The 12,240-nt window shown below is 47.8% G+C and overlaps 1 pseudogene; it reads left to right on the forward strand.

The window, feature by feature from the left end:
- Window positions 1-4,277: 4,277 nt before the first annotated feature.
- Window positions 4,278-5,508, forward strand: LOC149430653 (E3 ubiquitin/ISG15 ligase TRIM25-like; annotated as a pseudogene).
- The last annotated feature ends 6,732 nt before the right edge of the window (window positions 5,509-12,240 follow it).

Genomic DNA, 12,240 nt, shown 5'->3' on the forward strand with positions numbered 1-12,240 from the left:
TGGGACCTGGGACCTGGGACCAAACAGAGGGACCAGCTTGGGGTCTGCACTACACTTCTACAAATCCAACACCCCTTCCTTTACTCAGAAGTGTTCCCACATATATTTCTGTCCAATCTGTCAGAGAGCGGCGCCAGTGAGGGAAAAGAAATTGTCAGAAATTGTCAGTCATGTTCCCCCAGCCGCAGCACACTGCCAAGTTGAGTCCAGTGATGAGGAGGATGGGGATGATGAGGTCACTGACTGTACTTGGGTGAGAGAACAGAGGAGGACAGTGAGGAGGAGGCAGAACTCAAACGAGGCAGGATGTCCTCCAGGGACAGGCGTAAGGACAGCCAACCGATGGCATCACATGACAGAGCTCCTCAGGGGCGGGGCACTGCTGACTCCATGCAGACTTCCACAAGTTCTCTGGTGTGGGCTTATTCCAACACATGCGCAGCAGATCGCAGCATTGCTATTTGTAGTCTCTGTCTGAAGCAGATCAAGCGTGGCCAAAACACCAGCCGCTTGGGCACCACATGCTGGACCAGACATATGACGAGCCGCCATGCAACCCATTGGGAACAGCACCTGAAAGACCCACATCCGAAAACAGTGCAGACTTCTTCTTGGTCCTCATCTGGGATCTCTACCTCCTCTGTAATACATCCGGCCTTCTCAACAGCCTCCACTGAGAGGAGTGATGGTACAGCAATGGGGGCCACAGGTCCTGCACCCCATCTGATAGCAGTACACCACCTGATCATTTCAGCAGGAACATTTCACTACCCCATTTGCTGAACCGTGAAAAAAATACTGCCCCACCCATCCACATGTCCCACCCATCCACATGTCCCGCCCATCCACATGTCCCACCCATCCACATGTCCCACCCATCCACATGTCCCGCCCATCCACATGTCTCACCCATCCACATGTCCCACCTATCCACATGTCTCACCCGTCCACATGTCCCACCCATCCACATGTCCCACCCATCCACATGTCCCACACATCCACATGTCCCACCCATCCACATGCTCAGTGTCTAAATGCTAGCCTGGCCAAATTGCTGCATTACAACTTCTGCCGTTCCATCTGCTGGACTCCGCCCCCTTCCGTGAATTTGCAGAATGTTCGGTACCACAGTGGCAGGTTCTGAAAAGACAATTCTTATCACGTAAGTCCATTCCAGCTCTGTACCATCATGTGGAAGGCAATGTATTGGCCTCGTTGGACAGGGCGGTCAGCAGATAGGTCCACATTACTGACACGTGGTCCAGCAGGCGTGGTCAGGGACGTTACATATCCTTCACGGCACACTGGGTGACTCTGCTAGCAGCTGGGAAGGATGCAGGACAGGGTTCAGTGCTGGAGCTTGTTCCACCACCACACCTCCAAAAATCTAGTGGTGATTCTGCCACTTCTGTCTGCCCCACCCCCTCCTCTTCCTCTGCCTCTATGGCCTCTTCTGCTGAATTGTCCTCTGAACCAGCAGTGCTCCGTAAGCATTCAAGGGGCTACACAAGCAGTCAGGCTAAGAGATGCCACGTGGTGCTTCAGCCGGTCTGTCTAGGGGACAGGAGCCACACCGGGCCAGAGATTCTGTCAGCTCTGCAGGGGCCGGCTCAGAGATGGTTGACACCATGGCAGATTGAGCCATGAATGGTTGTATGACTATGGCACCTCCCTTCTCTCCGCCCTCCAACAGGGACACTTGGCACATGTTCCATGCATGGCACATGTCCTGAATTTGGTGGTGCAGTGTTTCTTGAACAGGTACCCAGGCTTTCAAGATCTTCTGAGGCAGGCCAGAAAAGTCTGTGGCCATTTCCGGTGGTCATACACGGCCAGTGTTCGGCTGGCTGACATTCAACGGGAATTCAACCTGCCCACCAACCACCTCATTTGTGACATGTCCACCAGGTGGAACCCAACATTGGCAATGCTGCAGCGGCTGCACACACAGCAGAGGACCAACAATGAGTACCTGTGTGAATATGGCACAAGGACAGGCTCAGGGGAGCTTGGCTTCTTTTCACCACACCAGTGGCTGCTGAAAAGGATGCATGCACTGTCCTGTCACCATTTGAGGGCCACAGGGATGGTGAGCCGTGACAATGCATGCATCCGTGACATTATCCCTCTAGTCTTCCTGCTGGAGCACACGCTGCATGGAATCATGGACAGGGCACTTGAGGAAGAACAGCGGGAGGAAGAGGGGGATTTCCTGTCCTCTCAAGGCCCCCTTTATGCAGAAACCATTCCTGAGGGGCCACAAAACACACAGCAGGAGGAGGAAGAGAAGGAGGAGGATTGCAGCACCATGGAAGTAGAGGATCACATACAGCAGTCTTCAAGGGGTGGTTTTCAGTCCCCAGAACCCCAACCAGGAGTAGTACATGGCTGGGAGGAGGTAGTTCCTGACAATGTCATCCTCAGTGACCCAGAGGACTCAGAATCTCCTGCCTCCTCAAACTTACTCTGCATGGGCTCCCTGATTCTGCAAAGCCTGCGTAAGGGCCCGAGGATTCGTGCTATCAAGGAGAGGGATCAGTACTGGTTGGCAACCCCTCTTGATCCACGTTACAAGGGTGAAGTTGCAGGGCTCATCCAGTCTTCACAGAGGGAGCAGAGGAGGAAACATCTTGAGGACACCATGAAAAAACATTTGTGTAGAACCTTTCCAGACAATGGGAGGTCACCATTTCCTGGACAACGTGTTTCTGAGGCTTCGTTCTGTCAAAGGAAGAGCGGTGGAGAAGGTGGCCGGCTGACCGATGCCTTCAAACAGTTCTTTAGTCCTCAGTGCCCAGGGATATTAGGTTTAAGCACCCATCGGCAGGGTCTGCATCATATGGTGCAGGATTATCTAGGGGCAAGAGCAGACTTGGAGACCTTTCCAACTGAACATCCACTGGGCTACTGGGTCTTGAGGATGGATCACTGGCCAGAACTTGCTCAATATGCCATCCAGCTACTGACCTGTCCTGCACCCAGCGTGCTTTCTGAACGGACATTCAGTGCTGCTGGAGGTTTTGTGACGGATAAAAGAGTGCGTCTGTCCACAGACTCCGCTGACCAGCTGACATTTATCAACATGAATCAGTCCTGGATCAACAGCAACTATCTTGTCCCTGATGCTGATGTAACTGATCCCATTTGTTAGGGATCTGGGATCCCTTGAAGACTGCCTATGCTGCCTATCCTATTCCTCAATCCTGATTATGGTCACTTCCAACTATTTGTTTGGTTTAGGGCCCCACCAACACCCAAGGCCCAATTTTTTGACCCCCGTTTCACAGGTGCATGTCATTTCAATGTTTGTTTACCATTTTTCTGTAATTGTTACCAATTTTTAACTGCGGGGCCCCTGCCTGCGCCCAGCAAGAGTGACTGTGAGGGGTTACAGTGTTCAGGCACCACCAACACCCAAGGCCCAATTTTATTTATTTTGTACCCCTTACTCATTCACAAGGGGGCAACATCAGGGTGCCCCCTTATTTGAAGGAGTACCTTGATACTAATGAGCCCCCTGCCCGCAGACCCCCACAACCAGGGTTTTGGGGAAGAGGCCCTTGTCTCCATGCTGAGGGCATGTGTCCTGGTAAGGCCCAGGGAGGGGAGGGACACTTTTTCTTTCCCCCCTTTTAGGCCTTCCAGGCCTGCGCTCGGATCAAGGGTCTGGTATGAAGTTAGGGGGGACCCCACACTTTTTCCATCTATTTTTTGGGGGGTGGGGTTCTCCTTAGAAGGCCTATCAGGTCTAAAGGGCCTGGTTTGGCTTTTAGGGGGAACCCCACGCACTTTAAAAAAAATGTCACTGTGGGGTCCCCCCTAACCTTCCCACCGGACCTAAAGGGTCTGTTATGGATTAGGGGGACCCCACACAGCTTTTTTTTTTTAAAATATAAATGTCAGTCGTGCTGCAGCAGGTCCTATACATTGTACTGATGTGCAACTTTGCAGGGAGTTTATGGGGACCCCCCAGGAATGATAATTACATTTTATATTTTTTTATGATTCCTGTCCCTCAGGGCCGTCCCCGAGTCCCCATACCACTTCTGGGGCCAATAACTGGCATAAAAGCCTTCAGAATGGACACTTTCCCATTTACAAGTTCCAGTCCCATAGACTTGCATTGAGTTCGAAGTTTGAGGTTGAACTTTCGTCAAGTTGGAATGTTGGACCGCGAACCGAACAGGGGGGTGTTGGACCCGTCACTACTTATTACATGTCTGTGTCCTTCTGTAGAAGAATTCTTCTAGCTACGTGTCTCAGTCCCAGCCTCTCCCTGTGTAGGAATGTACACCTCGCCCCGTGTAGGAGTGTACAGAACGGGTCACATTGGATACGGAGTGTCAGAGACTTTCCCCGTCATTCTGTCTTCTGCTCTCAGCGATGGCGTCTTCTGATCTGAGGAAGGAGCTGGAATGTTCCGTCTGTCTGAACATTTATACAGATCCTGTAACCCTGAGATGTGGACACAACTTCTGCCGGGACTGTATTGGCCGTGTGTTGGATACACAGGAGGAGTCTGGAGGTTATTCCTGTCCTGAATGCAGAGAAGAGTTCCAGGAACGTCCTGCACTGAGGAGGAACATAACACTACGTAACATAGTGGAGAACTTCCAGTCTACCCATCCAGAGCAGGAGGAGTCCGGGGTCTTCTGTACTCACTGTATTCACACTCCTGTACCGGCTGTGAAATCCTGTCTGCTGTGTGAAGCTTCTCTGTGTGACAACCACCTGAGAGTCCACAGCAAGTCACCAGAACACGTCCTATGTGACCCCACCACTTCCCTGAAGGACAGGAAATGCTCCATCCATAAGAAGATCCTGGAGTATTACTGCACCGAGGACTCCACCTGTATCTGTGTGTCCTGCAGTTTGGTCGGAGAACATCGGGGACACCAGGTGGAGACTCTGGAGGAGGCCTCTGAGATGAAGAAGAAGAAACTGAGGAATGTTCTGCAGAAACTGATGACAGAGAGAGAGGAGACGGAGAAAAGAGCCCAGAGTCTGCAGGAACGCAGGAGGAAAGTACAAGGAAAAGCAGATGATGAAACCAAGAGAGTCACTGCCCTGTTCAGAGACCTCAGGAGACGTCTGGAAGACCTGGAGAAGAGAGTCCTGAGGGACATCTCCGAGTGGGCAGAGCGAGTCTCCCGTCCCATGTTGGATTATATTCAGGATCTGGAAATAAAGAAGGAGGAGCTATCCAGGAAGATGAGGGACATTGAGAAGCTGTGTAACATGACGGATCCACTGACTGTCCTACAGGAATCAGACACAGGTGACTTGTGTGATACTGAGGATGGAGATGATGAGGACAGAGAGAGACATGAGAACCTCTTCCATGATGGAGGGGATGGGGATGTGGGGGGGATCTCACACACATTACACACGGGTTTATCTGATATCATGTTTGGGGTCAATGTACAGAAATGTACAGGCACACATGTCTCTCCACATTCTACTACAAAGGGTAAAGGTCCCATCAATGCTCCACCATCCAGGCCAGACCCCCAACCCTCCCCCACTGGAGGACCAAATATTGGGGCTGTACAGCAAACATGGGGGGTGTCGGGGGTTACAGACATATTACTGGATGTGAGGACAGCTGCTAATGGTCTACATATATCAGATGACGGGAAAACTGCATCCTCATCATCACATCAGAAATGGCCAGAAACACCAGAGAGGTTCCAGGGTTATCCTCAGGTGATGAGCAGTCAGAGCTTCTCCTCCGGGAGACATTACTGGGAAGTGGATGTCGGGGGGTCAGGGCATTGCAGAGTCGGGATGTGTTACCCCAATATAGACAGGAGAGGAGCTCAGTCAGAGATTGGATATAATAAGAAGTCCTGGGGGTTGCTGAAGTGGGGGTTGGGGAGTAATCAGTACTCAGCGATACATGACAGTAATATGACCCCATTCCTCGGCGGTGTCTCCCGTACCAGAGTCAGGATAGATCTGGATTATGAGGCCGGGCGGATCTCCTTCTATGATGTGTGTGACCCGATCCGACACCTCCACACCTTCACCACCACCTTCACTCAGCCCCTCCATGTCGGGGTAGGTGTAAGGGGAGGTTGTATAAAGATATGTGGGAGGAGCCAGAAGTGAGAGATCTACCCAGAGACATCACAAGGGGGATGATCTGATTGGTGATTGGGGCAATACTCAGCCAATAGGAGGAAGGGCAGGAAACAGGAGTGATTTGTGGAGAAAGCTGCAGGTTTTGGGGCCGTCATCTTCATCCTAATCCTCCCTTCACTCCCTAGTGTGTCACTGACCAGGAACAAGCATGCAGGAGGTCCGAGTGTTCCGCCTTCACTGGCTGCATGCTTGTGACTGTTATTTTTGACAGTAGCAATAAAATGACAGCTGAAAAAATGAGGGGTTTATGACAATTAAAAAATGACAGATTTATTGGAAGTTTCCAAATGACAGTTATTTTTATTAAGTTGAAAAAAATGACAGTTTTTTTGACAGTTGAAAACTAGTATTTTTTTGGTCATTTAAAAAATGACAGTTATATTTTCAGTTTAAAATGAGTTATTTTTTACAGTTGAAAAGTGACAGTTATATTTGACAGTGGCAAAAAATGGCAATTGAAAAATTATGGTTTTATTGACAGTTTAAAAATGACAGTTAATATTTGTTGATAAAAAGGAGTTATTTTTTACAGGTGAAAAATGACAGATATTTTGTCAGTTGATAATTATTTTTGACACTTGAAAAATAACAGGCAAAATATGAGTTATTTTTGACAATTAAAAATGAGGGTTTTTTTGTCTGTTGAAATATAAGAATTATTTTTTGTCAGTTGAAAATTGACAAAAAAAATTTGACATTTGCAAAAAAATGATAATTGAAAAATTAGGGTTTTTTTGACATTTTAAAAATGACTTTTTTGTTAGTTAAAATTTTATTTTTGAAAACCAACAGTTATATTTGAGAGTAGAACAATTAGTTATTTTTGAAAGTTCAAAAAATGGCAATTGAAAAATGAGGGTTTTTTTGACAGTAGAAAAATTTGTTGTAAAAAAGTCAAAAATAATTGTCATTTTTCAACTGACAAAAAATAACTAATTTGTTTAAAATTACAAATAAAACATCATTTTTAGATGTCAAAAATAACTGACAAAAAATAATGCATTTTTCTACTGTCAAAATTAAATGTAATTTTTCAATTGACAAAAAAAACCCTCTTTTTAAATGTGATTTTTTTTTTTTTTTTTACTGTCAAAAATTATCTGCATTTTTTTGCCAGTGTGAAATACTGTCATCTTTCAACTGTCAAATATAACTGACATTTTTTGACTGTTAAAAAAAATAGATGACTTTTTTCAACTGTAAGTAAACCCTAATTTTTACGAGAAAAAATAACTGTCATTTTTCAACATTAAAAAAAACCTCATTTTTCAATTACCATTTTTTTCCACTGTCAAAAATTACCTCTCATTTCTTTTGCTACTGTAAAAAAATTAACTGTCATTTTCAACGGTCGAAAAAAAAACCTCTTTTTTTAAATGTGATTTTTTTTTTTTCACTGTCAAAAATGATCTGCATTTTACTTCCACTGTAAAAAAAAAATTCCAACTGTCAAATATAACTGTCGTTTATCAACTGTTAAATGTAATGTTTCAACTGTAAAAAAAAAAAAAAAAAAAAAAAAATTTTAACAACAAAAAATAACATTTTTCAACTGTCATTTTTTCCACTGTCAAAAATTACCTGTCATTTTTTTGCCACTGTAAAAAAAAATTAACTGTCATTATCAATTGTTGAAAAAACTCCTCATTTTTCGACTGTCATTTTATTGCCACTGACAAAAAAAATATTTTTTTTGCAAAAATAAAAATATAACTGTAATTTTTCAACTTTAAAAAATGTTTTTTTTACAACAAGAAATAGCTGTAATTTTTCAACTGTCAAACACACTCATTTTTCAATTGCCATTTCTTTCCACTGTAAAAAATTAACTGTCATTTTCAAATGTCAAATATAACAAATTTTTCAACTGACAATTTTTTTCCTTTTAATGACAACAAAAACATTTTTTTTTAACTGTCATTTTAGCCAGTCATTTTTTTTTTTTTACTGACAAAAAAACCCTAATTTTTCTACTGTCAAAAATAATTTTGTTTTTAACTGACAAAAAAAATAACTCTGTAAGAAAAAAATTGTACTTTTTCAACTAAAAAAACTATCATTTTTCAACTGTTAAAAAACCCCTCTTTATTACATGTGATTTTTCTTTCACTGTCAAAAATTATCTGCATTTTATTGCCACTGTAAAAAAAACTGTCATTTTTCAACTGTCAAAAAACCCTCATTTTTCAAATATACACTAATTTTCTGTCAAATATAACTGTCGTTTTTCAACTGTTAAAAAAAAAAAAAAAATTTGACAAATAATAACTGTCATTTTTCAACTGACATAAAATAACTCTGCTTTTTTAACTGTCAATAATAACTGTCATTTTTAAACATCACAAAATCCCCGGATTGTGGGCGTGTCCGGAGCAGTCTGATTGACTGCATCCCCCCCAGCTCTGCTGTACTCACAGTTCCAGCACACAGCAGTGGGCGGAGCTGACACCCCAGAGGAGAGGCAACAGCCCAGTGACCCTCAGGGAGATGACAAAGAAGAGGAAAGCTGAGAGGAAGCTCCTCCCCTCAGGGGGGGATCCCAGCCATCCCCAACAGGGCGGCAGCAGCAGCTCAGGATCCTCCTCCTCTCACTCAGCACACAGCTTCTCCTGTGACACCTTGTTAAGCAGGTGTCAGCGCTCTCTCCTCCTGCAGCCGGTCTCCTCTGCGTAGAATGACAGATATGAGCCCACAGCATGCTGGGACAGATTCTCCCACTAATACTTCCCATTCTGCAAGTCATTCCTCCCATCCAATGGGTAAGTCTCCTCCTACTAGTCCGCCTATTTCTCATCCATTCATGAAGGAGACATCATCCATACCGTCACCTATCATTCACTCTGCAACCAATCAGAGATGAAGGATCTCCGCCACAGAGCTGGGAGACTCCGCCCCTTCCTTTACCACCCTAGTAGACACGCCCACCACCAAAGGGATGAAGAAAGGGATTGGCTGAAACAAAGTGTCAGCTCTGGAGGATAGATCACAGCGTAACAACATCCAATAAGAGGCATTCCAGAATCCATCCAACCCGACCAATCGGGAGCCGATCCCCGAGAGATCTTTCCTGGCCTCCTACCTGAGGCTGCAAACCCAGATGTGACCATGGATGGAACCCATGACCTTCCCAAACCTCCTATGTGACACCTAAATCCCTCCACATGTCTCCATGACAACTCATTGTTGTCACCTCCAAGAACGAATCCCGCAAATGGCGCCCAAACCCTCCTATGTGACACCTAAATCCCTCCACATGTCTCCATGACAACTCATTGTTGTCACCTCCAAGAACGAATCCCGCAAATGGGGCCCAAACCCTCCTATGTGACACCTAAATCCCTCCACATGTCTCCATGACAACTCATTGTTGTCACCTCCAAGAACGAATCCCGCAAATGGCGCCCAAACCCTCCTATGTGACACCTAAATCCCTCCACATGTCTCCATGACAACTCATTGTTGTCACCTCCAAGAACGAATCCCGCAAATGGCGCCCAAACCCTCCTATGTGACACCTAAATCCCTCCACATGTCTCCATGACAACTCATTGTTGTCACCTCCAAGAATGAATCCCGCAAATGGCGCCCAAACCCTCCTATGTGACACCTAAATCCCTCCACATGTCTCCATGACAACTCATTGTTGTCACCTCCAAGAACGAATCCCGCAAATGGCGCCCAAACCCCAACCTGTGCCTGCGCCATTCTCCTCTTTACAGCTTTTCACAGATTTATCTAAGCGCACCGCGCCACTCGGGACCGATCTCCTCCCGATAACAAACCACAAAATGATTGGACGTTGGGGTCACCCCACTAAATTGATGGTCCCCAGAATGAGTCGATCATCACAATCCACAGCCTAGAGGAAGGGGTGCAATGTCTCGGAGAGTGCGACATTCTCCCACAAAGCCACGCACAACATTCTACCACCACCAGAGAGTCTCCAGAGTGGAACCTGGTCACTGACCAACGCCAAACATTCACCCTATACCGCCATATCATGGTCCCGCCCACATGTCATGTCACAGGTGTAAGCCCCGCCCCTGAGGGGTACTACCCAACACAGTACAATGCGGTTTTCTTTGCGTTCCGATCGCGGCTGAGATCCTATTTGTTACTGATTTGTTCTCTGTATTTGTTTGTTTGTTTCCTTCTTGTTTCTACTACGGTGTCATTCCTGAGAGTCGGAATGGTTTACCTGACCTGCGCATACAAACGTATTACCGCTTTAGGGGCCCCTTGGTTCAGCCCCCATTAATGTCGGCAAATCGATCGATTCAATGGCTATAAAAATTATATCTATTAATGGCGATAGCTTGAATCATCCGGCCAAACGTACACACATGTGGGAACAGGCATTCCAACATACATGTGATATACTCCGTGTTCAAGAGACTTGTTTCCAGTCCGGACACTTCCCCCCCTTCCAGTCTGGACACTTTCCCCCCCTTCCAGTCCGGACACTTTTCCCCCCTTCCAGTCCGGACACTTTTCCCCCCTTCCAGTCCGGACACTTTTCCCCCCTTCCAGTCCGGACACTTTCACCCCTTCCAGTCCGGACACTTTCACCCCCTTCCAGTCCGGACACTTTCCCCCCCTTCCAGTCCGGACACTTTCCCCCCTTCCAGTCCAGACACTTTCACCCCCTTCCAGTCCGGACACTTTCCCCCCCTTCCAGTCCGGACACTTTTCCCCCCTTCCAGTCCGGACACTTTTCCCCCCTTCCAGTCCGGACACTTTCCCCCCCCTTCCAGTCTGGACACTTCCCCCCCCTTCCAGTCCGGAGACTTCCCCCCCCCTTCCAGTCCGGACACTTTCCCCCCCTTCCAGTCCGGAAGCTTTCACCCCCTTCCAGTCCGGACACTTTCCCCCCCTTCCAGTCCGGACACTTTCCCCCCCTTCCAGTCCGGACACTTTCCCCCCCTTCCAGTCCGGACACTTTCCCCCCCTTCCAGTCCGGACACTTTCCCTCCTTCCAGTCCGGACACTTTCCCTCCCTTCCAGTCCGGACACTTTCACCCCCTTCCTGTCCGGACACTTTCCCCCCCTTCCAGTCCGGACACTTTCCCCCCCTTCCAGTCCGGACACTTTTCCCCCCTTCCAGTCTGGACACTTTCCCCCCTTCCAGTCTGGACACTTTCCCCCCCCCTTCCAGTCCGGACACTTCCCCCCCCTTCCAGTCCAGACACTTTCCCCCCCTTCCAGTCCGGATATTTTACCCCGTTCAAGTCCAGACACTTCCCCCCCTTCCAGTCCGGACACTTTCCCCCCCTTCCAGTCTGGACACTTTCCCTCCCTTCCAGTCCGGACACTTTCCCTCCCTCCCTCCCTTCCAGTCCAGACACTTTCCCCCCCTTCCAGTGCGGACACTTTCCCCCCCTTCCAGTCCGGACACTTTCATCCCCTTCCAGTCCGGACACTTTCCCCCCCTTCCAGTCCGGACACTTTCACCCCCTTCCAGTCCGGACACTTTCATCCCCTTCCAGTCCGGACACTTTCACCCCCTTCCAGTCCGGACACTTTCACCCCCTTCCAGTCCGGACACTTCCCCCCCTTCCAGTCCGGACACTTTCATCCCCTTCCAGTCTGGACACTTTCCCCCCCTTCCAGTCCAGACACTTTCACCCCCTTCCAGTCCGGACACTTTCATCCCCTTCCAGTCCGGACACTTTCACCCCCTTCCAGTCCGGACACTTTCATCCCCTTCCAGTCCGGACACTTTCACCCCCTTCCAGTCCGGACACTTCCCCCCCTTCCAGTCTGGACACTTTCATCCCCTTCCAGTCCGGACACTTTCCCCCCCCTTCCAGTCCGGACACTTTCACCCCCTTCCAGTCCAGACACTTTCACCCCCTTCCAGTCCGGACACTTTCACCCCCTTCCAGTCCGGACACTTTCCCTCCCTTCCAGTCCAGACACTTTCCCCCCCTTCCAGTCCATACACTTTCCCTCCCTTCCAGTCCGGACACTTTCCCCCCCTTCCAGTCCGGACACTTTCATCCCCTTTCAGTCCGGACACTTTCCCCCCCTTCCAGTCCGGACACTTTCATCCCCTTTCAGTCCGGACACTTTCATCCCCTTTCCGTCCGGACACTT

Source organism: Staurois parvus, unplaced genomic scaffold (assembly GCF_062004578.1).
Source record: "Staurois parvus isolate SC_StPar_1 unplaced genomic scaffold, SC_StPar_1.0 ptg002548l, whole genome shotgun sequence".
Classification (NCBI taxonomy): Eukaryota; Metazoa; Chordata; class Amphibia; order Anura; family Ranidae; genus Staurois; species Staurois parvus.